Genomic DNA, 24,243 nt, shown 5'->3' with positions numbered 1-24,243 from the left:
ATGAAATTTATGGACGATCAATCAGTTTTTAGTTTTTTTAACTTATCGGCTCAATCGAAAGTACTGAGACTACAAGTTTGAAGTGAAAGGGAACAGATTTTGGACTTAGTCAGAGCGGTCTGAGGATGGAATGAGCTGCCTCTGGAGTAATGAGTTCCCTGTCACCGGAGGAGTCCAAGTGTAGTCTTGGCAATGTCTTGTGCAGAAGGGACTCGAGGTTTGGAGGGGTGGCCAGAGGAAGCGACCTCTCTGATCCTTTCCAAGTCTGCAATTTCATGATTGTCATGATATATTGCTTGCTCCACCATCTCCCAGGCCTGGAGTCAGTCTTCAGCCCCCATGATCTAGTTCACTTTGGATTTAAGGCAAAACCCCACAGGTAGGCGAAAGCCCCCTTGAATTCTGCTTTGAGTGCCATCTCACAGTGCTGGTGGGAAAGGCAGCCTGGGAAGGACCACCCGGCTTGTTGTCCCTGCTGGCTCACCGGGGCCAGACCACAGCTCCTGCTCAGGGGTCCTCCACCAGCCCTCTGTGCACGGCAGTGGGACGAGGGGGGACCAGCTGAGCCACCGGAGTATTTATCCATGACAGGATCGGACAAGAGAAAGGGCAGGCACCTGGCAGGCAAATAAATGTAATGAAGTCGGTAATAGACTGCGGCACCATCAACCTCGCGGTCGCGTCAGGAATCAGCCACAAGAAACTATTAATTACTCCGTCTTCCCGTTTCTCCTTTCCGGGGGCTGTGGCGGCACCCGCGCTCTCCAAGCGTCCCAGCCTTGCGGGCATCCAGAGACGGCTCTGCCCTCTCAGATGGCAAAGGGCCCTTGAGGGCCAAGTGTCTGGCGCAGTCGCTGGCAGGCCCCAAGGGTCCCAATGTTCTGAGAGTGGGGAGGTGTCCTGGGTCAAGTGCCTGCTCCCTCGTGCCCCAGGCACACAGTGTCCTGCTCCAGAGTGTTCCCGCAGACCTTCCACAGCCCCTGGAACTGTGACTGCCTGTACCCCCGCCCCCATTCCCAGTGGCCTGCTGGCTCTTGCAGCTCAGAGTACCGAGGCTGTGTCTATGTATCTGGGCAAGGGTAGCCTTCAGAACGTTTAATAATATAAATCAACACATAAGTTAATATAGAAACTTAAACATTTTAAATCTATTCCCTGTTGTCCTCTAACTAAAACTGCCTACCGCTTGATACAAGTGTTTTGAAAATTGTCAGCGTGATCTTCTGTTTGGGGCATCCTCCCTGGCTATGTGGAGAACCTCTCTGCCTATGATTAGCTATAGGGGCTAGATCAAACTCTTCCCACGATTTTCCTGTTCAACTGCTTGTCAGGTCCCTGTCGGGAGCTCTCTGCAGAAGTCACACCCTGGCTGCGTATGCATCTGATGCCAGGGCTTCCATGTGGCCAGGTTCAGACGCTTGTCCCGGGGCCCCCTGACAAGGCTGCCACTAACCCTGGCCACCCTGCACCTGTTCCAGTGTCCCATTGATGCCGGGCCCCTCTGGAGGAGGAGTTCAGTACACCCCCACAATCTCAGTTTGCTCAGCAGCTGCTGGGAGTCCCCTATATTTGCTATCCTCTGTTCCCAGACCTCATTACCCACTAATCTGGCCACATCCCCAAGCAACATCACACAGATGCTTCTGGTCTCAACCACTTGTACTATTTACCAACCCACTAGTATGGAAGTGATTTACTATTTCAATAACTTGTTCACTGTGCCGATGAATTCACAGTTCCTGCCTCTCCATGCACTCTATCACATCCCTAAAGGCAGGTGTTCTAGAAGGCATCTGCACCTCTTCACAGTGGCAGCGATCCTACAAAAGGCCCCACCATAGCAATAAGTGACAGAGTTGTTTTGCCAGCCCAACAGACCTCACAAATGATCCCCATGTTCCCCCTTTTCCAACATGCCTTCCAATCCGTGGACAGTCAGGTCTCCACTCTCTGCCTCCCCGATGACAGTATACCACGAAGCACCAACCTGCCTATCCATATATTCTGATTTAAGAATATAATATAATATAACATAATAAATATACGTAATAAAATATAGTGATTCCTACGGTTCTCTTCCTGAAGGTGTCAGAGGTCGCCAGGGGCCCCACAGACAGGCTCCTGTATAAATCTCTACCTGCTCAGGAGATTTACGGGGATAGCTGACTGTGCAGGGGTGGGGAGGGCAGAAACCAGGAATGGAAGAATGACTTATGATTGCTGTCTACACAGGCAGGCCCTTGTTGTTGGAAATGGCTTTCTTGTTGCTTCTGTTGTTTGAAGTCTCAACAAATGTAGGAATATGAACTGGGTCTCCATCAGGGGCTGAGGTTTTCTGAGGTGGAGATCATTAACAAGAATAATTCTTGTCCATGCACGGTATTTATCACCTGTACCCTTGGCGGGGGCTGAGAAACCACCCGGTTCCAGAGAAGAGTAGTGGGCAGTGTTAGGTCAGGGTGTGAATGACAATCCAAAGCGATAATGTCACTCTGTCCTCAGCCTCGACCTCTGTCCTCAGAGAAACTGACGGTTCCTTGACCTTAACGCCACAGTGGGCGGTGGGATTCCACAGAGGGAAAGGGCTGGGCTGTGGTCATGGCATCAGGAAGCCTGCGGGCAGCCTCGGCAGTAGCACAGGGACCCTGTCCATGTGACACACGCTTGGGGGAGGTGCTGTAATTCAGCCCCAACCCCTGGATGGATGGCCCCCATTTCAGAGAGCCACTGTCCCCGGGAAAGGACCAGGTATGGGCCTCCAGGTGCTCAGCCCACTGTGACAGTGATGTGGGCACCCTTCAGTCCTCCATCCTCATCTGCTCCCGCCTGTCCCACCCAAGGGACGTACTGACTGAGCTGAGCTCCCTGAGGTCAGGCATGGCCTGGGGCCTGGCTGCACTGCACCTTCCGAGCAATCCCCGGCCAGTTGCTTAACCATTTGGGGCCCCCGAAACATGATCACAACAGCCTTGGTATTGCGGGTGTGAACCCCGACAGGCGGCATGAGTCCAAGGACTTCAGAACAGCACCCCTTGCCTGGATCCACAAGCCTGAGCTGTTGGGACTGCGTCGTCTGTCCTCATCGCTCTCTTTTTCTGTTGCCACCCTTTGGCCTGTGTCTCTGTCCCCACATAGCCCTCACCAAACCCTCCTCTGCTTCGGTCTTTGTCAGTTTGTCTCTGTGTTTCCCCCTCCCTCTCCTCTGGGTCCTCTGGGTCCTCTGGGTCCTCTGGGTCCTCTGGGTCCTCTGGGTCTCTTTCTGTCTGGGTCTTCATGTCTCCCGGTGTCCCTCTTCTTGGCCCTTCAATATTTCCTGCTAGCCTGGCCTCCTCTTTCATTCCTCAGACTTGGAGCATTATGACATCAGAGGGTTTCAAATCCTGGGCAGGGAAACGAACTCTCCTGAATGGTGAGCACCACCACCTTGGTGAAGCCTAAGCTCCAAAACCCAGAATTTACTACTGCGAGTAATCCCACCTGAAGCTAAGCTAACTCGGCAGAGCAGCCTGCGGGTCAGGAGCCTATGGCCAGCCCTCCCATGGAGCACTGCCAAGCCACAGCCCTCTGCTGGGTGCTAAAAATAGGTATGGGGCCTAGGGCAGCTAAAAATACACTTCTCACAATGCAGCCTTGCTGAGCCTGCAGACTGCAAGCAGCAGGGCAGGGGCTTTGAGAACCCTGGGGTCTGCAGCTGCGTGGCTCCAGCTGGGCAGGGGTGAAGGCAAGAGGTGGAGGGGAAAGCACAGGCAGACACCAGGGGTCTGCAGGCCCATCAGCCACTGGGGAGCATGTGGCAGGCCACAGACTGGGTCACAGGGGCCGTGGGGCTGCAGAGCATGCACGGCACTGAGCCGGTCCCTGGCTACCACCCCCAGAGCCCGGGGGACCGGAGTTCAGCAGCAGGTGCCTGGGCATACCCGGGGCTTCTTTGGCTTGATCTGGCAGGTGCCAGATCCATGTCTTCTCTGAATACCTCCCTGGCACAAGGCGAGCACTTGGAAAACATGCCCGAATGAGAAAATACACACAGACACACTTCCCTTAGGGTAACTGAGGAGCCTCGTAGCCACAAAAGGTAAAAGTCCCATGACCCATAGCACCGATTTTGTGGCCTCCCTCACCTGCATATCAATTACCTAATGAACTGCTCACAGCCAGTGGTCAATGGAAGTGTGTGCCTTGCTCCAAACCCTTTTTTTGGATACAAACGAGCCAATACCTCGCACAGATGGCACCGTTTGGATTAGCAGCTGAAGTATGAATGAGTGAAACCACAGGTGCATTGTCAAGATTAATATGCAGGCAGGTTTGGAATTGGAATGGTACCAGGTAACATCACGCTTGGATAGGGAGGCAGAGTAATATGAATTGACTAGAGACAAAGGGAAAACAAATGGAAAGTGACAGGCGCCAAGGGTTGTGGCCACAGCTAATGGACTGAGTAACTAAGAATTCCACCCAACCCATCACCCACACCATCCACTTGGTTCTTTCCTCCCCATCGTCCAGGAGCTGTCCCCAAGACTAAGCTCCCAAGCATCTGGATGGATGACGCACCCTTCACCATATCAATAACAGCTCCCCTATTGTTATCAACTTGGATCAACAGATACTCACCTCAGACAGGAAAGATAAATGAAACACTATTATAGAAAAGCAAAGCCAAGTGCTCTGAGCACCTTCATGCCCTGGAAAATTTATTATAGAATTATAATTAAGAGAGTGGAGAGAGATCTAGCAACAGCCCAGCCTGGGTCAGGAATAAAAGTCCCCTTTCCTTCCTTCCTTCCCTCTTCCTTCCCTCCTTCCTTCCCTTCTTCCTTCCTACCCTTCTTCCTTCCCTCTTTTCTTCCTGCCTTCGGAGAGCATGCAAATCTGGTGGCCCCGGTGGAAAGCACCCACCACCCAGCCTTCTAGAGAATCCCTGAACAAGAGCTTACAAGGAATGGGTTTTCAGTGTGGAGGTTTCAGTTGGTGGCAGCTTTGCTTTTCTCTCTGCTGCTCAGAAATTAGGCTTTGGAGGTGAAGCAGGGGGCCATTTATAGGATTGTGTATATTACTGGATAGAGAAAAGTGAACCTCTGAATTGAGAAGAAAATGAGTTTAGGGCAGCCCGGGTGGCTCAGCGGTTTAGCGCCACCTTCAGCCTGGGGTATGATCCTGGAGACCTGGGATCGAGTCCCAGGTCGGGCTCCCTGCCTGGAGCCTGCTTCTCCCTCTGCCTGTGTGTCTCTGCCTTTATCTCTCTCTCTCTCATGAATAAATAAATAAAATCTTTAAAAAAAAAAAAAAGGAAAGAAAATGAGTTTATACGGATAGGAAGAAAATAGTCTTAACTGTCAGGCTGACAAACTGGGAAATCTTGACGACTCAGGATTGTCTTGTGAACAGGATTATACCAAACAGTTCCTATGAGCATCCTGCTCACTGCCAGGCTGCAGTAAGTGCTCAATTAATATTTGTTCAACGAGGGAATGAACCTTTGTCCTAACAATGAACATGAAGGACGTTTGTTAGATTACTCCTTTCTGCCCCTGGAAACCGCCAAGTTAACATTGTTAAAGTCTCCCCTCCCACTGCTGTCACATCTAAGTCAGAGTCTCCCAAAGAACCTGAGCAGCTGCAGAAGCTCTTCATCAGAGGTTTGAGCTTTGAAACAACCAATGAGAGTCCGAGGAGCCATTTTGAGCAATGGGGGACGCTTACGGACTGTGTGGTAATGAGAGACCCCAACACCAGGCGCTCCAGAGGCTTTGGGTTCTCACGTAGGCCACCGTGGAGGAGGTGGACGCGGCCATGAACGCTCGGCCACACAAGGTGGATGGAAGAGTCGTGGAACCAAAGAGGGCTGTCTCAAGAGAAGATTCTCAAGACCTGGTGCCCACTGAACTGTGAAAAAGATTTTTGTTGGTGGCATTAAAGAAGACACTGAAGAACATCACCCAAGAGGTTATTTTGAACAGTATGGGAAAATTGAAGTGATTGAGATCATGACTGACCAAGGCAGTGGCAAAAAGAGAGGTTTTGCTTTTGTGACCTTTGACGACCACGACTCTGTAGACAAGATTGTCATTCAAAAATACATACTGTGAATGGCCACAACTGTGAAGTAAGGAAAGCCCTATCGAAGCAAGAGATGGCTAGTGCTTGGTCCAGCCAAAGAGGACGAAGTGGTTCTGGAAACTTTGGTGGTGGTCGTGGAGGTGGTTTTGGTGGGAATGACAACTTTGGTCATGGAGGGAACTTCAGTGGTCAAGGTGGCTTCAGTGGCAGTCGAGGTGCTGTTAGATACGGTCGGTGGCAGTGGGGATGGCTAAAATGGATTTGGTAATGACGGAAGCAACTTTGGAGGTGGCGGAAGCTATAACGATTTTGGCAATTACAACAATCAATCTTCAAATTTTGGACCCATGAAAGGAGGAAATTTTGGAGGCAGAAGCTCTGGCCCCTATGGTGGTGGAGGCCAATACTTTGCCAAACCACGAAACCAAGGTGGCTATGGCGGTTCCAGCAGCAGCAGCTGTGGCAGTGGCAGAAGGTTTTAATTACTGCCAGGAAACAAAGCTTAGCAGGAGAGGAGGGCCAGAGAAGTGACAGGGAAGTTACAGGTTACAACAGATCTGTGAACTCAGCCAAGCACAGCGGTGGCAGGGCCTAGCTGCTACAAAGAAGATATGTTTTAGACAATACTCATGTGTATGGGCAAAAAACTCGAGGATTGTATTTGTGACTAATTGTATAACAGGTTATTTTAGTTTCTGTTCTGTGGAAAGTGTAAAGCATTCCAACAAAGGGTTTTAATGTAAATCTTTTTTTTTGCACCCATGCTGTTGATTGCTAAATGTAATAGTCTGATCATGACACTGAATAAATGTGTCTTTTTTTAAATGTGCTGTGTAAAGTTAGTGTACTCTGAAGCCATCTTGGTAAACTACCCCAACAGTGTGAAGTTAGAATTCCTTCAGGGTGATGCCAGGTTCCATTCGAAATTTATTTGCAACCTACTTGGGCACAGAAACCACAAACCTTGGTGTGGTTGAACTGACAGTTAATGTGTTGTTACCTGGAGTTCACCATTAAAAGGGTCATCCAAGCAAAGTCCTGGAGTTTATTTGGTTATTATGATTGTCGGCACATCCTATGCAATATATCTAAATTGAATTATGGTATCAGATAAAATTATATATGGGATTAAAGCTTGTGTATCATCCATTATGTGTAATCAATAAATGATTTAATATTTAAAAAAAACAATGGTCATGAAGGATGATGAGTCCTTTTCTTACAGTCCAACTCCTATCATGTTCTCTTTATTCTCATACTGACTATTTTGTGCATCTTGAAAACCTAGAGGAATATCCCAACAAGGGGAGAGATCAAGCCAAGTGTTGAAGGCAGGGATCCCCCTGGCTGGGGTGGGGCTGGCACAAACAGCCAGTGGGGTGACTGGAAGACAGGTCTCAGGGTATCACAAGCTCAGCACTTTACATTCTCTCAACCCTCAAAGATAAGAGTTATTACCCTCCAAGTTAGATCCCTAGGTCTAGCGCACAAGAGAGGAGGGTAACAGCTAGTCCTTTGATAGTAAGTACAGGAGAGGGAAGAGTGACTATTTAGTGATACATGGAAGGGGATCTATAGGTCCAGTATGGGTTTTTTTAGTTGCTAATCAGTGGAACAAAAATGGTGCCAGGAAGCAGATTAGAATTGATAGGAAAAGCATGGATTGAAATGTGAAGCTGGAGGCAGGGAAGTCAATTCCCCTCTCTAGCCCTAGTGGGAAGTGCCGATGCCTCCTGTCCCTAACAGGCAGGCAGGGGGTGGAGAAGACAGAGAATGCATATCAAGCCTCTTCATAGGCTCACACTGAAATAAAGCATTAGAGAAGAGCTGGAAAGCCCTCCGTGAGGCGTGAGCTGACTTGCTTGGACTTGTTTTAATTCTCATTGACCAATTGAATACCAATAAAAAATAAATTTATAGAAAAAAAATAAATAAATATATTTCTTCTAACAATAATTTTTTTTTTTTAATTCTCATTGACCTTAGAGTTCCTTGTACCCTAGTTCTGCAAACTACTCTGTAGTTCTCACTCACCTAAGGGCAAGTGAGGCAAAGGGAGGAGACTGGCTTGGGAGAAGAGGCTGTGGTTATTAGGAAATTCACCAAAGTCCCTACAAACCAGGGCTCCACTCCAATGGACAAGGGACAGGGAGAGTAACCTGGGAGCTCCATGCTGTGCTCCTTGAATTGAGTTCTAGATTCTGAGGCTGAAGGACTGTCCTGCGAGCCTGAGTTAAGAAGGGGAGAAATGGGAATTTGGGATGATCTGGAAATGAAGGTGATCTAAGGAATGGACTGCTGCTGATTATTGAATATTCTAGAATGGGGGGACATGCTGGGAATGAAGATTTCTCTGGGAATGTAGAGACTGTGTAGGAAATAGGAACTAGAAAGAGGAGATGTTCTGGGAACAGGGCATGCTGAAATAAGACCTCAGTGCTAGGAGATGGGAAGTTAGTGCATCTAGGAGGCCTGAAGTCTCCCCACAACATGAAGTGCTTTTCTGAGCTGACTTGGCAGGGGCATCCCCTTTTCAAAAGATATTTTCTCCCTGGTGAGCATGAAGAAGGGACCTGCAGAGAGGGTCTGCACCAGCTGAGGCAGGTGATGAATGGGTAGCAATCAGACCAATGGCTTTCAAATGTTTTCGGTCAGATAGAAAAACCCTGTCGTTTCATTCTCAATTTTATTTCGTTCTGTCTCACCTCATATTTCACTTAATGGGAGCTGTCAAAGAGATTCTTTGATTTTCTTCCCCCTCCTTTTCTGGCAGCTTATGCAGCCTGATAGCCCTAGAGATACGAGTTTTTGGAAGACCCACAATGAACTTCACTGTTACAGCCTCCAGTTTTAGGGTCTACGTTTCTGGGTGCACTTCTACAAGTGAGTGCAAGCTTGTGTGTTCTCATTCGTGCACCTGCCAAGTGTATGTGTGTCAGGAGTGTGTGTGTCGAAGCTGAAACAGCCTGGGATGAGAGGCTGGATGCATGAGTTTGAGTTTAGTATCCCTCTGTCAATTGAGTCTCAAAGGATTCACTGCAGAATGAGTGTAATAACACAAGTCCTTCATACCTCAGATGATTGCCATGAGGCTCATAGCACAAGAAATAGAAATACTCCCTTGTGATCAATAAATGCAATTGATAACTACAGCTATCATTTGTTTCCAAGGGGTACTTCTTGATCCATCCTGAGTTCTATGAAGTTTATTTTCTTATTGAAGTATAATTGGCATACGTTACATTAGTTTCAGGTGTACAACATAATGACTGGAGATTTGTGTACACCATGAAGTGGTCACCATAATAAGTCTAGTTACCATCTGTCACCATGCAAAATTACAAAAAAAAAATGTTTTTCTTGTGATGAGAACTTTTTTAAAGATTTTATTTATTTATTAGAGAGACACAGAGAGAGGCAGAGACACAGGCAGAGGGAGAAGCAGGCTCCTTGTGGGGAGGCCAATGTAGGACTTGATCTCAGGACACTGGATCATGACCTGAGCCAAAGGCAGATGCTCAACCACTGAGCCAGGCACCCCTTGTGATGAGAACTTTTAAGATTTACTTTCTTAGCAAATTCCATATTTGCAATGCAATACTTTTGACTATAGTCACCATGCTTTATGTTACATCATGACTTATTTTATAACTTGAAGTTTGTACCTCTTATGCCCCTTCACCCATTTCTCCCACCTTCTCCCTTCTGGCAACCACCAATCTATTCTCTGTATCTGTAAGTTTTGTTTTGATGGTTGGTTGTTTTGTCTTTTAGAATCCATATATAAGTGAAGTCATACTGCATTTGTCCTTCTCTGTCTGACTTATTCCATTTAGCATAATACCCCCCAAGTTTCATTCATATTGTTGCAAATAGCAAAATTTCGTTCTTTTTTATGGCTTAGTAGTATTCCTTGTATATACGTACCACATTTTCTTTATCATTCATCCATTGATGGACACTTAGGTTCTTTCCATAACTTTGTCATTGTTCAATAAGGGTGCATATATATTTTTGAATTAGTGTTTTCATTTTCTTTGGATAAATATTCAGAAGTGGAATTTCTGGATCATACAGTGTTGCTATTTTTAATTTTTTGAGAAACCTCCATACTGTTTTCCACAATGGCTACACCGATTTGCACTCCCACCAATAGTGTATGAGGGTTCTCTTTTCTCCACATTATCATTAATACTTGTTATTTCTTTGTCTTTTTGATACTAGCCATTCTGACATTTGTGAAGTGATACCCTATTGAGTGTATTTTGGTGCTGCCTACAGCCCTCATCACCAACATCCTAGACCTTTGATGCCTTGCTATTCTCAGAACCACCATGCCAGCTCCTTGATCTTGGCCTAACTCCTCTGTCTTCTTCCTCTGCTTCTCCTCACAGGTTGCTGACCATTGCCAGACAAAGTCTGCAAATACAATTTAACAGGGCACCCCTAGACTTACTCATTAATTCAACAAGCATTTATTGAGCATTTGCTGTAGGCAAAACTCTGTGCTAATCTCTGAGGACACACAGTTAAATAAAGCAGACACCTTGTGCACAAAGAGATTTCAGACAAGTTAAATTCTTACAGAATAACATAAGAAGTGTTAGGTGGATCCAAACCTAGGGACTATGGCAGTGCCCAAGAGGGACCCCTGACTCAGCCTAGGGAAAGCACCCTGGAATATGTGACCATTGAAGTGACTTTTGAAGGATGAGAAACAGTTGGCCATATGAAGGGAGCATGTGCAGTCTAGCCCTGAGTGTTAGCACTGGTTGGCAAAACTTTAATGCCTCTTTGGGGATCTTCCAGGTCTGTCCCCCAATTTCTCTTCCAATTCTTCACAACATTCCTCAAGTTGTGCACAGTTTCTGGATCTTCCTTCCTTGGCATCCCAGCCCAACAGATGGGTTAATCCTCACAAAGCATTGATAGGATTGGATCACTCACTGCTCAAACACTCATACTGCATACATAACCAAGTCCCAATTCCTTAACCTGGCATCCAAGGGCTTCAGAAAGCACACTTTCCAACTCTATATCCTACAAAACCCCAAATACCAGTCAATCAAAGCTACTTGCCAGTCTCTGAACACACTGTGCTCCTTCCCACTTCTCCATCTTTACTCCTTACTCTTCATTATGCCTAGAAAGTCTTACCTGCCCCCACATCCCATTTTCTCCCATGGAAATCATATGGGCCCCTGAGATCTAGCTAAGGTACACTGTCTCAGAATGCTTTCTAGCATCCTCTCCCATCTCTTAAAGAGATCCTCCCTTCTATAAGGGAGCTGCTGATCAAGAAAACTCATAGACGAAAGGATTACTTTCATACTATATGGAACTTTGAGTGTCAGAGTAAATGGAGGAGTGGAGAAGAGACCAAGGTGCCCCTATAAATCATTCCACATGCGTAACGATGGACATTGATTCATGACAGAATAAACATACAGGTTTGTTCTCAAAACTCAAAATTTCTTTTTTAAAAAAAAATATTTATTTATTTGAGAGAGAGAGAGCACAAGTGGGGTAAAGGGGCAGAGGGAGAAGCAGGCTCCCCACTGTGCAGAGAGCCCAAGTCCTCCATCCCAGGACTCCAGAATCATGACCTGAGCTGAAGGCAGTTGCTTAACTAACTGAGCCACCCAGGAGCCCCATCAAAACTCAAAATTTTTTAAATGACTAAAAAAATATATTTTTTAAGTATAAATTCACATGGACGAAAACCATGGAAGTAGAGATCAGAGCAAATGAAAAATATCACCATAATTTTAGAAACTGGAATATAGATAGGAAAGAGCTGATTTCAGAGCTCTTGGAAATGTAAATTCTTGTGGTAAGGAATCCAATGAGGGGTGAGCTAATCCCCACTTGTATCCAATGTCTCTTATTTGTGTGCATTGGCCTTGCCTTTTGCCATGTGTTCCTCTCCATCCAATGGGTATGACTGCCTGTGCATGGGACCCAAGCAAATTCATGCCAAGACAATCCAGCAGCCCCTGATCTCACATCTGCACTGCACTCCTCATGCTGTTGCCCTAGAACTCTCCTGCTGACACTATGGGGCTTGTTCAGTGCCCATTCTAAATGACTCAGAACAACAAGAAAGCTAACTTCCTATGAAGTAAACTTTTGGCCAGTAGGAGCAAGGGACTAGGGGATAAATTATTCTCTTTCCCTAACCTCAGATAGATTGTACCAAAGCACATTTGTTCATATTTGAAAGCCAGTCCTGTAAGATTAAGGAATTAGTTGCTCTTGAACCAAGTGGGGGCCAGCACATGTAATACACTTTTGCATAGGCTCCCCCTCTTTCCCTGCTTTACCCCCATTTCTCCTCATTTCTGTATCCCTGTAATTGCACTGCCTAATAAAATACGGCACATAAAGGCTGCATTTCTGAGGAAATAAAGTTGAGACACCAGCACAAAACCACCAAAAGACCCAAGAATAGGCAGCCTCCAGGTAGCTCTGGAAGCAGGTGTGTATGGGGGGAGTACGCCAGAAGGATATTCAAAAGTCTGTAGAAGTGATCCAGAGCCCCAGAACCATTCCCGGTCTAAGATGCCATGAAACTACATTTCTACCGCCCTGTGTAAGCCAAGTTTATTCATCGAGGAAGCCCAAACACTTCAGATTTGGGCGCACTTGAAGGCAGGACTTTTCACCTGAAAAGACAAATTAACTGAATATCTAAATACTAAGAAGACAGAATCCAAAGAAACAAATAAAAACAGTAAATTTAAAGGAAGCAATGTAAAAAATAAGATAAAAAATTTTTAATGTAATTTCCTAAAACAGAAGATATTTCATCCATGGAACAAAAGCAGAGTACTATAAAAAATGACAGAGTACAATAAAAGAATTTTTATAAATTAAAGATATCAAAGCATAAATAAAAAAATCTTAATAGACTACTGAAAAGGAAAAAGGTGAAGATACCTTCCAGATGGTAAAACAAGAAGTTGAGATGGAAACTTTTTAAAAAAACAAGGGGTGGGGGGATGGGGATCAATTAGAGGTCCAATATCCAGCTAATAAAAATACCAGAGAAAGAATGAGAGTACTTACAGCATACCTCTCATAACAAATTCTAAAAGAACCATATGTTGACATAAAATGAATAAAATGCTACATGTCAATTATACCTTAATTTAAAATAAAAATTAAAAATATTTTTAAAATAAAGGAGCCATATTAAGACGCATGATTGTGAAATTTCAGGATAACAAAGATAAGAGAAGAACCACAGGGGAGAAATAGACATTTTAAAAATCAGATATGAAAATAGTATTAGATTTATCATTGAAAATGTTGGAAGCTAGGAAACAACAAGCCAATACCTTTAAAGTTCTGAGAGGAAAAAAAAATGTCTTCTAACCTACAGTTTAATACCCAGTCAAACTTTCTTATTCTAACATTTCCAACACGGTCTGAAAAAAAAAATTATCTACCATGAACGTTTCTCAGGAAGCTCCTGAAGATACATGAAACCAAAATGAAAATAAAATATAAGCCATGGAAGAGAAAGATATCAAATCACTATCTACCAGAGTTGAAAGGCATGATGATAGTGAAGGAAAATCCCAAGATGATAGCAGTGTAGTGGGGTCCCAGGGAGCGTCCAGAGCAGAGAGAACAGAATAGCTGAAGGCTCCTGTGGATGGTTTTCCCCCCCCAAACCCAGAAGAGACAGATGACCTCATGTGTTCAACTTTGTGGAGAAGAGTTATCGTTTTGTCAAGGAGTTGGAAGTATTCACATATCACACATCAAGCAAACAACTAAAATGAGTAGAGATAGATTCCAAGGAAAACAAAAAAGTTATTCAAGAGCAGAAATATAATCAGTACAATATGTGACTTAAATGTTAACATTTACATAGGAACAACAGATATATTGTTTAATAAAAAAATGTTAGAGAACTATATTAGGAAGGCAGAGAAAAGGAAATATTGGTGGGGGGGGAGCGGATAGTGAAAGATTTAAATTCCTTTCTCTGGCATGAGGAAGACAATGGATAATTCCTGAAATGATTTTTATAAATGTGTGTCATTTAGAAGCAAGGACATGATGATCAAAATAAATAGCAGAAAAAGTTGGAAACAGTTGCTTTTGGGAAAAGAGCCAAAGAGACAGGATGGAAAGGAGAGGCAACTGCCCCTTTCTGTTATTCCCCTTGTGATACCATTTGACTTTGAAAACTACATGCACTGTACATAGGAGAGTGAGAGAATTGTAACAGTACATTATTGAATTTTTTTATCATCTTAGAGTTTGGGCTGAGGTCCTAAAGCTGAGAAAAATGACAATTTACTGTGTAGACATTCTAAAAAAGGGTGCTTAGATGCATCTCATCTGTAAGGCTTACCAGGAAAAAAGGATATTCAATGTGGGACCTACACCCCACCACCCACCTCAATCTCATACACAAGAAAAGGGTGAAGGCTAATTGAGGATATTCACTGGAAGCCAGCTGGACTAGGAAGGGGCCCTGTGCCCCTCCATGAGACTGGAGCAAAGGGCATGAGTTTCTGGAGAATCTGAACTGTATCCTGGGGAGCTTGAGATGCATGAAGATTGGAGACTGGCATCTGATCCTCACCTGGAAAGTTGGAAGGCCAGGGGCAGGCTGACTGCCAGTGGAGAAAGTCTGAGCATTCTGCATCTGGTGGAACTCTCCCTGGGATAACTGGATGTTGCAGCAGGAGCTGGACAAGAGCTGTCCTGAGATGGACCTGCCCTAGAGGACTGCCTGCTGGATAAAGAGACCCCAGCAGAAAGGTTGGTAGGTGATGTTGGAGAAGGAAATGAGAGGCATCCAGAGACTCTAGTTGTTGGAGGATTATGAGGAAAATATTTTAAATAACCCATAGAAGCACCTCAGAAGGGAAAGAGCCAGCATTTGGGCACCCAAAGAGAACACAGAGGACCTTGTTACCGTATTACAGCAATGCCAATAGAAACCAATGTGCCCTTCCTTCTATGCCTCTTCCATCCAGCCCTGAAGGAGTGCTAGGCAAGGCCAGTAGTTGGGATGGGATGGAAGAGGAGCTTAAAGAAATAAACACCCACCCTCACTCCACTGCTGACTAACGAGCACACAGAGAGGTCCCAAGTTGGGAAGAAAGAGAAAAGCTTAAATTGGATGTGAAATGAAAGTATTGATTTAGATCCACCTGGCCTTTTTAATACCTGAAAATAAAACTTCTAATATCTGAAAGTGACTGAAAAACCTATAGAATCTGGCCAGGGGCAGGGAACAGTGATGCAACAGGATGGGTTTGAAGGACAAGTGCTTTGCCGGTCCATTCTTTAAGTTACCTTATTTTTTAAAAGACAAGGACTAACAGGCATTGACACCTACTATGTGACAGACATGTACATATATTATCTCACTGAATCCTGAAAGCAATCTCCTAAGGTAGTGGTTACTATTCCTGCTTTACCAATGAGGGAATTGCAGCTCAGAGAGCCTGAGCTTCCCAAGATCACACAGCTACAAAGTGATGGGCTGGGCATCAAAGACATGATGTGTCCCCAGAGCCCTATGCATCCCAACCAAAGTGATTAAAAGTCCAAATGCTGATATCAAACAGATGGGATTCAAGCCCCAGGGCAGCCAGGAACTAACTCCATGTCTCTTGGACATGTTGTTTATTCCCCATTGGCCTCTGTTTCCACTAAAATAGAAAAATAATATCCTAGTTATAGGCTTGTTGTGGGGATTAAATGAGATCATTCATACACAGAGTTTAGCATAGTGCCTGGCACAGAGCAATTCTTTTTTTTTTTTTTTAAGATTTTATTTATTTATTCATGAGAGACACAGAGAGAGGGAGGCAGAGACATAGAGGGAGAAGTTGGCTCCATGCAGGAAGCCGCACAGAGCAATTCTTGATAAACAGTATCTACTGTTATCATTAAGCCATATTGCATTCTGAATAAGAGTATTGTCAAGATGAAGTGAGGCAATAATTCAGAAGTGCCTGGGATGCTATTGGATGAAGAGCTGATACTGAATAGTGGGTTGAATCTAAAGCCAAGTTTCTTCTTCCTGTGATAATATACATATGCAATGTGTTACATTCTGCATTATATCACAGATATTTCATAAAAACATAATCACAAAATTGGAAGAGATCCTGGAAGTCTTTTATTATTTTCTACCTTAATAGATTGTCAACTTCTTAAATGTAGAGGTCATATCTTGCAAGCCATTCATTAATTTACTTATTTACTTGTTCAAGAAATGTGTGTCTAAGACCTATGGGCAAAGTATAGTACAAGATATTTGGAGAGAGGCAGAGATGATTTGAATCTAGATCCGAAATACAAATCAGAACCACAATGAGATACCACCTCACACCAGTGAGAATGGTGAAAATTAACAAGACAGGAAACAACAAATGTTGGAGAGGATGCGGAGAAAGGGAAACCCTCTTGCACTGTTGGTGGGACTGTGAACTGGTGCAGCCACTCTGGAAAACAGTGTGGAGGTTCCTCAAAGAGTTAAAAATAGATCTGCCCTACGTCCCAGCAATTGCACTGCTGAGGATTTATCCCAAAGATACAGATGCAGTGAAACAACAGGACACCTGCACCCCAATGTTCATAGCAGCAATGTCCACAATAGCCAAACTGTGGAAGGAGCCTCGGTGTCCATCGAAAGATGAATGGATAAAGAAGATGTGGTCTATATACACAATGGCCATCAGAAAGAAAGAATACCGACCATTTGCTTCTATGCGGATGGAACTGGAGGGTATAATGGTGAGTGAAATAAGTCAATCGGAGAAACAATCATCATATTGTTTCACTCATACGTGGAATATAAGAAATAGTGAGATGGACTATAAAGGAGAGAAGGGAAACTGAGTGGGGAAAAATTAAAGAGGAAGACAGACCACAAGAAACTCCTGACTCTGGGAAACAAACAAAAGGTTGCAGAAGGGGAAGTTGCAGAAGTTGGGATGGGGTGACTGGGTGACAGGCACTGAAGAGGGCACTTGATGGGATAAGCACTGGTTGTTATATGTTGCCAAATCGAACTTAAATTAAAAAAAAAAAAAAGAATCTAGATCCTGCCCTTGGAAGCTTATAATTTAAACAAAGCTGAGAACAGTGTCAGAAAGGGAGGTGCCAATGATGTCCTGGGAGGGGTTTGGGGCCATCTACCCCATGTAGCATCCTGCCCAGAATCTGGTAGGGAGGAGGCATGCACCAAATGGTTGTTGAACCAATGATGAAGAAATGTGCCTGTGACTCAAAGAATGACCTCTGAATGAGTGACCTGAGCACACATTTGTGGGCATTAAAATTTCATGGTGTTTTAGAGAGTAGACAAATGGCATGCTGTGTTCTCTGCCCTTGATTCTATCTCAGTCCCATCCTCCAGCCTGCTCTGTGCCCATGTTGCCATCTATACTGTACAAGTTTGGTAACCCACTCAAGAGCCTAATGGTGATCTGATTAAGGCATTGCTATATTCCAGACAGACACAAGTACTGGCCCATCTTCCCAGATGTATCAGAAGGGAGAAGGGACAGAGGATGAGGAGACAGAAGAAGGTGACCAGCTCCAACTATATTAGTCTTCTTCCCTCTCAGGTCTTTCCTTCGCTGGCTCTGTCTCTGGGAAGAAATAGACTGTATATGTTTCATACTCTCTTTTTCTCTGGTTTTAGGAGCTCAAGGGTATACAAATGCATGCATATACTCACACAGACACACACATCATGTTCCAACAGGTGCAGTCACATGCTCTCACAGATGAGAGACCAATGGTCTCACAGACAGGCCCTTCTCCCTTTACCTGGTCACTTTGCATTGCAGTGGTATATCAAGGAACAGCAGCCTTCTCTCCACACAATGAGACAATACCACCAGGATTTCCCATGCTGAAAATTCTACAATGGTGGTGCCAGTTGATTATTAAAATGTAGATACCACAAGGAAGAATTCTGCATCAGCTTCTCAATCACTCATACCTCAGGGTGAGGAGACTGTAAGATCCTTTCCAGAGAGTAGGGAGTAGGAGACATGAAAATGTCAAGAGGGAAAGAGAGACACTAACTCCATGCAGAGACAAAGAATGCAGGCAAAGACATTCAGTTCAAAGCCCACCAACTATATTTTAGGCACCTGGAGAGCCAATGAATAAGACCCATATCCAGAGTAACTCACATCTTAGCGGCTGAGACCAAATAAGCAAACAAGTCATAAGTAAACAAAAAAGTAGTAAATGCTATCATTGAGATAAAGATGCCCAGTGGAAAGGTACCTAAATCCAAGCTGAGAGGTTGAAATTAAGAAGAGCTTCTGGACATGGTGACACCAGACCTGGGTCTTCAAGCTTAGAACTAAGGGTTCACCCCACCAATGTTTTAAATAGAAATGGTCATGGCAGTTGAAATTTACAAGAGTGGTCTCTAAGTATGGAAAATTTCCATTTCCTAGAAAGCAGGGTGATATAGCTAAAACACTGGATCTAGCCTTGTGTGCTCTGAGGTCATATACCAGCCTCAATGCTCTCCAGCCAGGTAACTTCAGGAGATGCACTTTGTTTCTCTCAGCCCCAGTGTCCTCACAGTGCTGTCTGCCCTGCTTGCCTCTTCAGGTTGTCCTGAAGACTTGGTGAGATAACAAGGCACAAGTGCTGTCAGCTACATTACTGTATAGGTGAGTTACTGTTTGGCTCTATGTTGGCAGGTCCCTCCCTCTCTGCCTCCCAGAGTGCAAGGATGAGTCTAACAAAGGGCCTTCTTTCCTGCCACACCAACTCCAGGCTACCAGACATCTCCCTTGGGGGTGCAGTAAGGTCCCCAAGCATTTGTTTCCAGCTCCAGGTTCCAGACCCAGGAAGCAAGAGTCTCTGTGGGAAGAAAAATAAAGTGGAAATTGGGAAATTAGTAGGAAATTTGTTGCCCAAGGTTTAGGTGTAATAAGCATATCAATCATGCAGTATTAATAACTGCACAATAGGGACGCCTGGGTGGCTCAGCAGTTAAGCATCTGCCTTCAGCCCAGGGCATGATCCTGGAGACCAGGGATTGAGTCGGGCTCAATGCATGGAGCCTGCTTCTCTCTCTGCCTCTGTCTATGTCTCTGCCTCTCTCTGTGTCTCTCATTAATAAATAAATTCTTAAAAAGAAAAATAACTGCACAATACAAACTCACAATGGTTTAGCTCAGTCCTCTCCCTGTAAGTGCCTAAGCATGTCTAAACTGGACAATAATAATTGTCAATAATAATTGTACACCGTACAATAATAATAAATATTCCATATTTTACATAAAACAATAATACTTTTTCAACCTCTATAACTACTCATATTCCTTTTTTCTACTCCATTTATTCTCAAAATCTACTGACAAATGGAACATATATAGAAATTCAAAGATGGAAGGTCAAGACTAGGACAAGCTGAGCTGCCTTGATTTTGTCACTCACAGATCTGTCAATGTTCATGCCTTCAAGAGTCACAATCTCAAAAATATGATAGCATTTAATAGAAGAACCGAAGTTTTAAATCCCTGAAGGACTGGCCTTTGGAAGAGTGTGAAATAGGTGAGTTTTGCAGGGTGGCAAAAAGAATGCTTGAGTTCTGGCAGAGACCTGGTGATCTTCAGGGCATGAAAGTCTGAGAAATTCACTATGCTTGTTATAAAAGTAATCACTGTCTCAGCTCCCTCTTGAAGCCGTTATGAGGATAAAATGAAATAATGGAAGTAAAATTGATTTATGAATTATAAGTTATCATCATTGATGTCCATTATCTCATGGTTACCTCCTGTGTTGTTACCATTTTCTTTTTTGATCATAGTCTGCTGCCCAAGTATCATACTGGAGAATGCTCTTAAAGTCTGCCATTCTTTATCCATATTTATAAAAGGACAGTGCCTCCTTCTATAAATATAACCCCAAATGCCTCATTTTCAAGAGTTATTACAAGGAACATGGCCATTTGCCTAGTAAACTAGTTTATTTTACACTGGTTTACTAGTTTATTAGGTAACTAATTCACACTAATTTACTAGTTTATGCTATACTAGCTTACTAGTTTATGCTAGGTTATTAGGTTACCCTAGCTAATTCATTAGTTTATGCTAGGTTACTAGATTACTCTAAACTAGGTTACTAGTTTGTGCTATGTTACTAAGCCACCCTAAACTAGGTTATTAGTTTATGCTATGTTGCCAGGTTACACTAAACTAATTTACTATTTTACACTAGATTACATTAAACTAGGTTACTAGTTTACACAAGGTTACCTGTTTATGCTAAACTAGGTTACTAGTTTGCACCAGTTTAGTTTAAACTAAAGTGCAAATAAATACTTATGTTCAGGGGCTGTCCAACCCTCAGGACATGTTATTATGAATGTGTTCATCTCTAATGGGAAACTCGAGTTAAACTCTAATGGGCCAAAGGAAAGCATACAGGTGAATGGGACCTTTCCCATCTTCCTCAGATCAAACACTCTCAACTCAGTTGTAATAATCTCCATGACCTGAAGCCTTTATTCAGAGCCCTTCATAATTTGACCCCAACATTTCTTTTCAACTTCATCTTCCATTACCTCCATGAATTCTTCCCTTTAGTCAATGGAATCCCTTATTGTTCCATATTATATTAAATAGGCATGAATGACATGCAATAAGCTATACATATTTAATGTATACAACTGGATGAGCTTGGAGAAAAGCATAAACTCATGAAACTATCACCATGATCTATGCCATATACATATCCATCACCTTCAAAAGTTTCTTCCAGCCTTCTTTATTTATTTTGTGAAAAGAACACTTATTGTAAGATCTACCCTCTTACTAAATTTTTAAGAATATAGTGTTGTTACTGTAGGCACTGTACAATATGTCTCTAGAACTTATGAATCTGAATATTGGGTAACTGAACTTTGATACTATCTAATTAATACCTTCCCATTTCCCCCTCCTCCCATCCCCTGGTAACCACTATTCCAATCCCTGCTTCTATAAATTTGACTATTTAAGATTCCTTGAATGAGTAGTATCATGTAGTATTTATCCTGCTTTGTCTTAGCATAATATCCCCCATTCATGTGGTCCTAAATGGCAGGGTTTCCTTCATTTTTTAAGGCTGAATAATATTCTATTTTATATAACATTTTCTTTATTGATTCACCTGTTGATTATTGTCAATAATCTGATAATCAAGATTTTGATTTCAAATTTTTTGTTTATAAGCTAAGACTGAAAAGGACCTTTCTTTGGGTGAAATATTGCCTTTCCAGAAATTCCACTTTAGACACACACATATTCTTGAGAGTGAGTAGTTCAGTATGCTTCCAACACTGTCATAAATTAGTTTATCAGATGGTTTTCCTGATGATATGATAGGGAAGAAACACAGGGCCACTAGTATGTAAATGCTGGGTGTGTGGGTGAGTGATTCTTCCTTACATTTTTTACCCTAGGCACCATGCTTGCCTCATTGTACTCCTGGCCCCGGGATAGAGGATACAAAAAGGGAACAAAAAGCATGGAATAAGGATAATGGAAAGGACAAAATCTTTTTTCACAATGATGTCAAGAACCAATCTTTAAAAAAAAATCAATATTTGATATCATCTATACTGCCTCTATCACCTTCTCTCTCCATTGCATTCTGCAGTAGTGCAGAAAAAATTATTATACTGCCAAGCTAGCATCTAACTTCTTCTAAGTGATCCAAAACCTATAAGATTAAATGATCTGAAATCCCTTCCAATTTGAATGATGCCCAAAGTTGAAGGAGCTCAACTTTCCTTTCTAACTCAGGCACAGCTTCCATGATGGGTTGGGTAATTACTTTCCCAACTCCAGCTCCTGTCCCATGCCCTATATTTGCCAGACTAATGCTATTTTGGGTGTTCATCATGGTAAATAATGCAGGGGAATAGCATGGAGACTAGAAGAAACTTTGGAAAGGAGTTTGTTTTCAACGTCTTTCAAATAGCTTTACTCTAGAATGAAGAGATACATTTTGGCATCTGTTCAAAGTGAAATGAAGTGAATTTATTTAAAATTTTTTTCCAACATCACTCCTGCTATGATTGAAATCTTAACTTCTTCAAATGACATCCAGTTTCTAAAACATTGATTAAAAGTGTCTCTGGGACTTAAGGGAAAAACAAATAAGACAGATGAAAGGCATTTTAGCTGTATTGCCCCCAAAATGGCCCCATCCTGTCCTAATTCCTTCTAAGATACCATTTTATGGTGTCCTTAAAAATAGATGTAATCTGATAAGGTATTATAGGGCCTCAGAACTGGGTCATTTTATAAAACTCAGAGAAGAGACTAGGAGATGAAGCCCTGATTATTCTCACATATTAAACCTTCAACTGAGTCCACAGAAATCCCAAACTCTGTTTTTGCAGAAATGCTACTAAGATGATTCATTCAATGTACCATATTAAGATACCTCTAAAACCAGACCACACTACAATGATGCCCACCTGCATAATTATTAATTTAAGAAGAAAAACATAATACTGCCTTAAGTTTCTAGAATACTTTACAGTTTATAAACCACAGCTGTACATACTATCTTTTCTTCTTTTCAGCCTGTCCCACTATCTTCATCTACCACAAGAGAAGCGAGAGATAATGTATTGAGAGCTCCCCATTCTCACTACTCAAGATGGCTTAGAAAAGTTTCTGCTTCTTTTGTTTTCATGATTTCTATTCTACATGACTGTGACTCCCTGTGATTCCATCCAGAATCAGGAAATCAAGGAGGACAGTGGGGAGGGAAAATCAGAGACCAATCAAAATGTGACGACCTCAACAAAGGGCTATAATATGACAGTGTTAATCTAAATAATGCCACAGGTTAGGTCTTATAATCAAAAGTAGTAAAACTCCACCTTTATATCAATGTTATGCAAATGTCTTTAGTATTCTCTTACTTCATATCAATGAGATGTATTTGTGTGACTATGATGGCCTAGTTTGTCTTCAAGGAAACCCAGAAAGGCCTCAGGGCCCAGAAACATAAAACTGATAGCTAGAAGTCATAGTGTTGGGAGTTGTCATTTCCTATTGACTCAGCAGCTACCTCTATGTGTTCTCTAAACTTTTAAGGCAATGATCTAACACTGGCTATAAATTAGAATCACCTGTGTAAGTTTTAAATTTTTATTATTTTTTTTAAGTTGGCTCTATGCCCAACATGGGGCTTGAACTCATGACCCTGAGATTGAGAGTTGCATGCTCTACTGACTGAGCCAACCAGGCACCCCACCTGTGGAAATTTTAAACACAGTAAAGCCTGAACATCATTCCCACAAAATCTGATTCAATTTTTGGAGGGTGGGGATGGGACCTGGCTTCAATATTTTACAAAGCTCCAGGTAATTCTAATGTGCAGCCAACTTTGAAAACAACTGGTCTAAATACAGAGGTTCTGAAACTTTAGCAAGCACCAAAATTACCTGGAGGGTTTAAAACACAGATATTTGGGGTCCACTTCCAGAGTTTCTGGTTCAGTTGGTCTGGGGTAGGGACTGAGAATTTGCATTTATAGCTGGTTCCTAGGTAGTGTTGATGCCATTAATCCAGAGATCACACTTTAAGAATCATAAGAATCACTGTTCTAAAGTGTCACAAAGTGTCAGTTACATATCAAAATCGATTCAGCTAAACCCTTTAAATTTAGAGGAACGCTACTCACTGACTCTGATAATTCTGTTTACCTAGGTCTAATTATTTGCTTGACTCAGTGTGAAGCAACAAAAAAGCACCATGAAACACACTTTGGGGCTCTCACTCTCTTGTTCCCTCTCTCTTTCCTTTTCCTTCTTATATTGATGGAATAAGGAAAGCAGTTGATATTTTAGAAAGTGCAAGGAGGTTATTTCTGAAATTTTGCCCAGGAGCCCCAAATGTCTACCCATCAGTTAGGGTTGCTTCATGCTGGGTCAGTCAGTACCTTGGAGAGCAGCCCCTGTGCCACACGCAGCGATAGAACAAGACCATGTAACTGCAGTAATCATTCCCAGTGAAAAGGAAAGGATAAAAGATGCACCGCAATCCCTCATCTGCAACAAATTCCTAAATCTTACTGGGCAAACACTGTGAAATCTCTTAATAGCACAAGTCCCTAAAAAACTTAGCAGGCTTCTCTGTTCTATTTGCTTCTAGTCCATTACTAGCC

The 24,243-nt window shown here is 43.1% G+C and overlaps 1 long non-coding RNA gene across 1 annotated transcript; it reads left to right on the top strand.

Moving 5' to 3' along the window:
• The first annotated feature begins 453 nt into the window (after positions 1-453).
• LOC112663897 (uncharacterized) lies at positions 454-23,193 on the top strand. The gene is made up of 4 exons (XR_003139435.3): positions 454-3,584; positions 18,679-18,740; positions 19,452-19,629; positions 22,652-23,193. It is a non-coding gene; the product is annotated as an uncharacterized LOC112663897 (long non-coding RNA).
• Positions 23,194-24,243: the final 1,050 nt, after the last annotated feature.

The sequence above is a fragment of the Canis lupus genome, chromosome 17, assembly GCF_003254725.2.
Source record: "Canis lupus dingo isolate Sandy chromosome 17, ASM325472v2, whole genome shotgun sequence".
Lineage (NCBI taxonomy): Eukaryota > Metazoa > Chordata > Mammalia > Carnivora > Canidae > Canis > Canis lupus.
The sequence above is the reverse complement of the archived record's forward strand: the minus strand, read 5'-3'. Positions and strand labels throughout refer to the sequence as shown.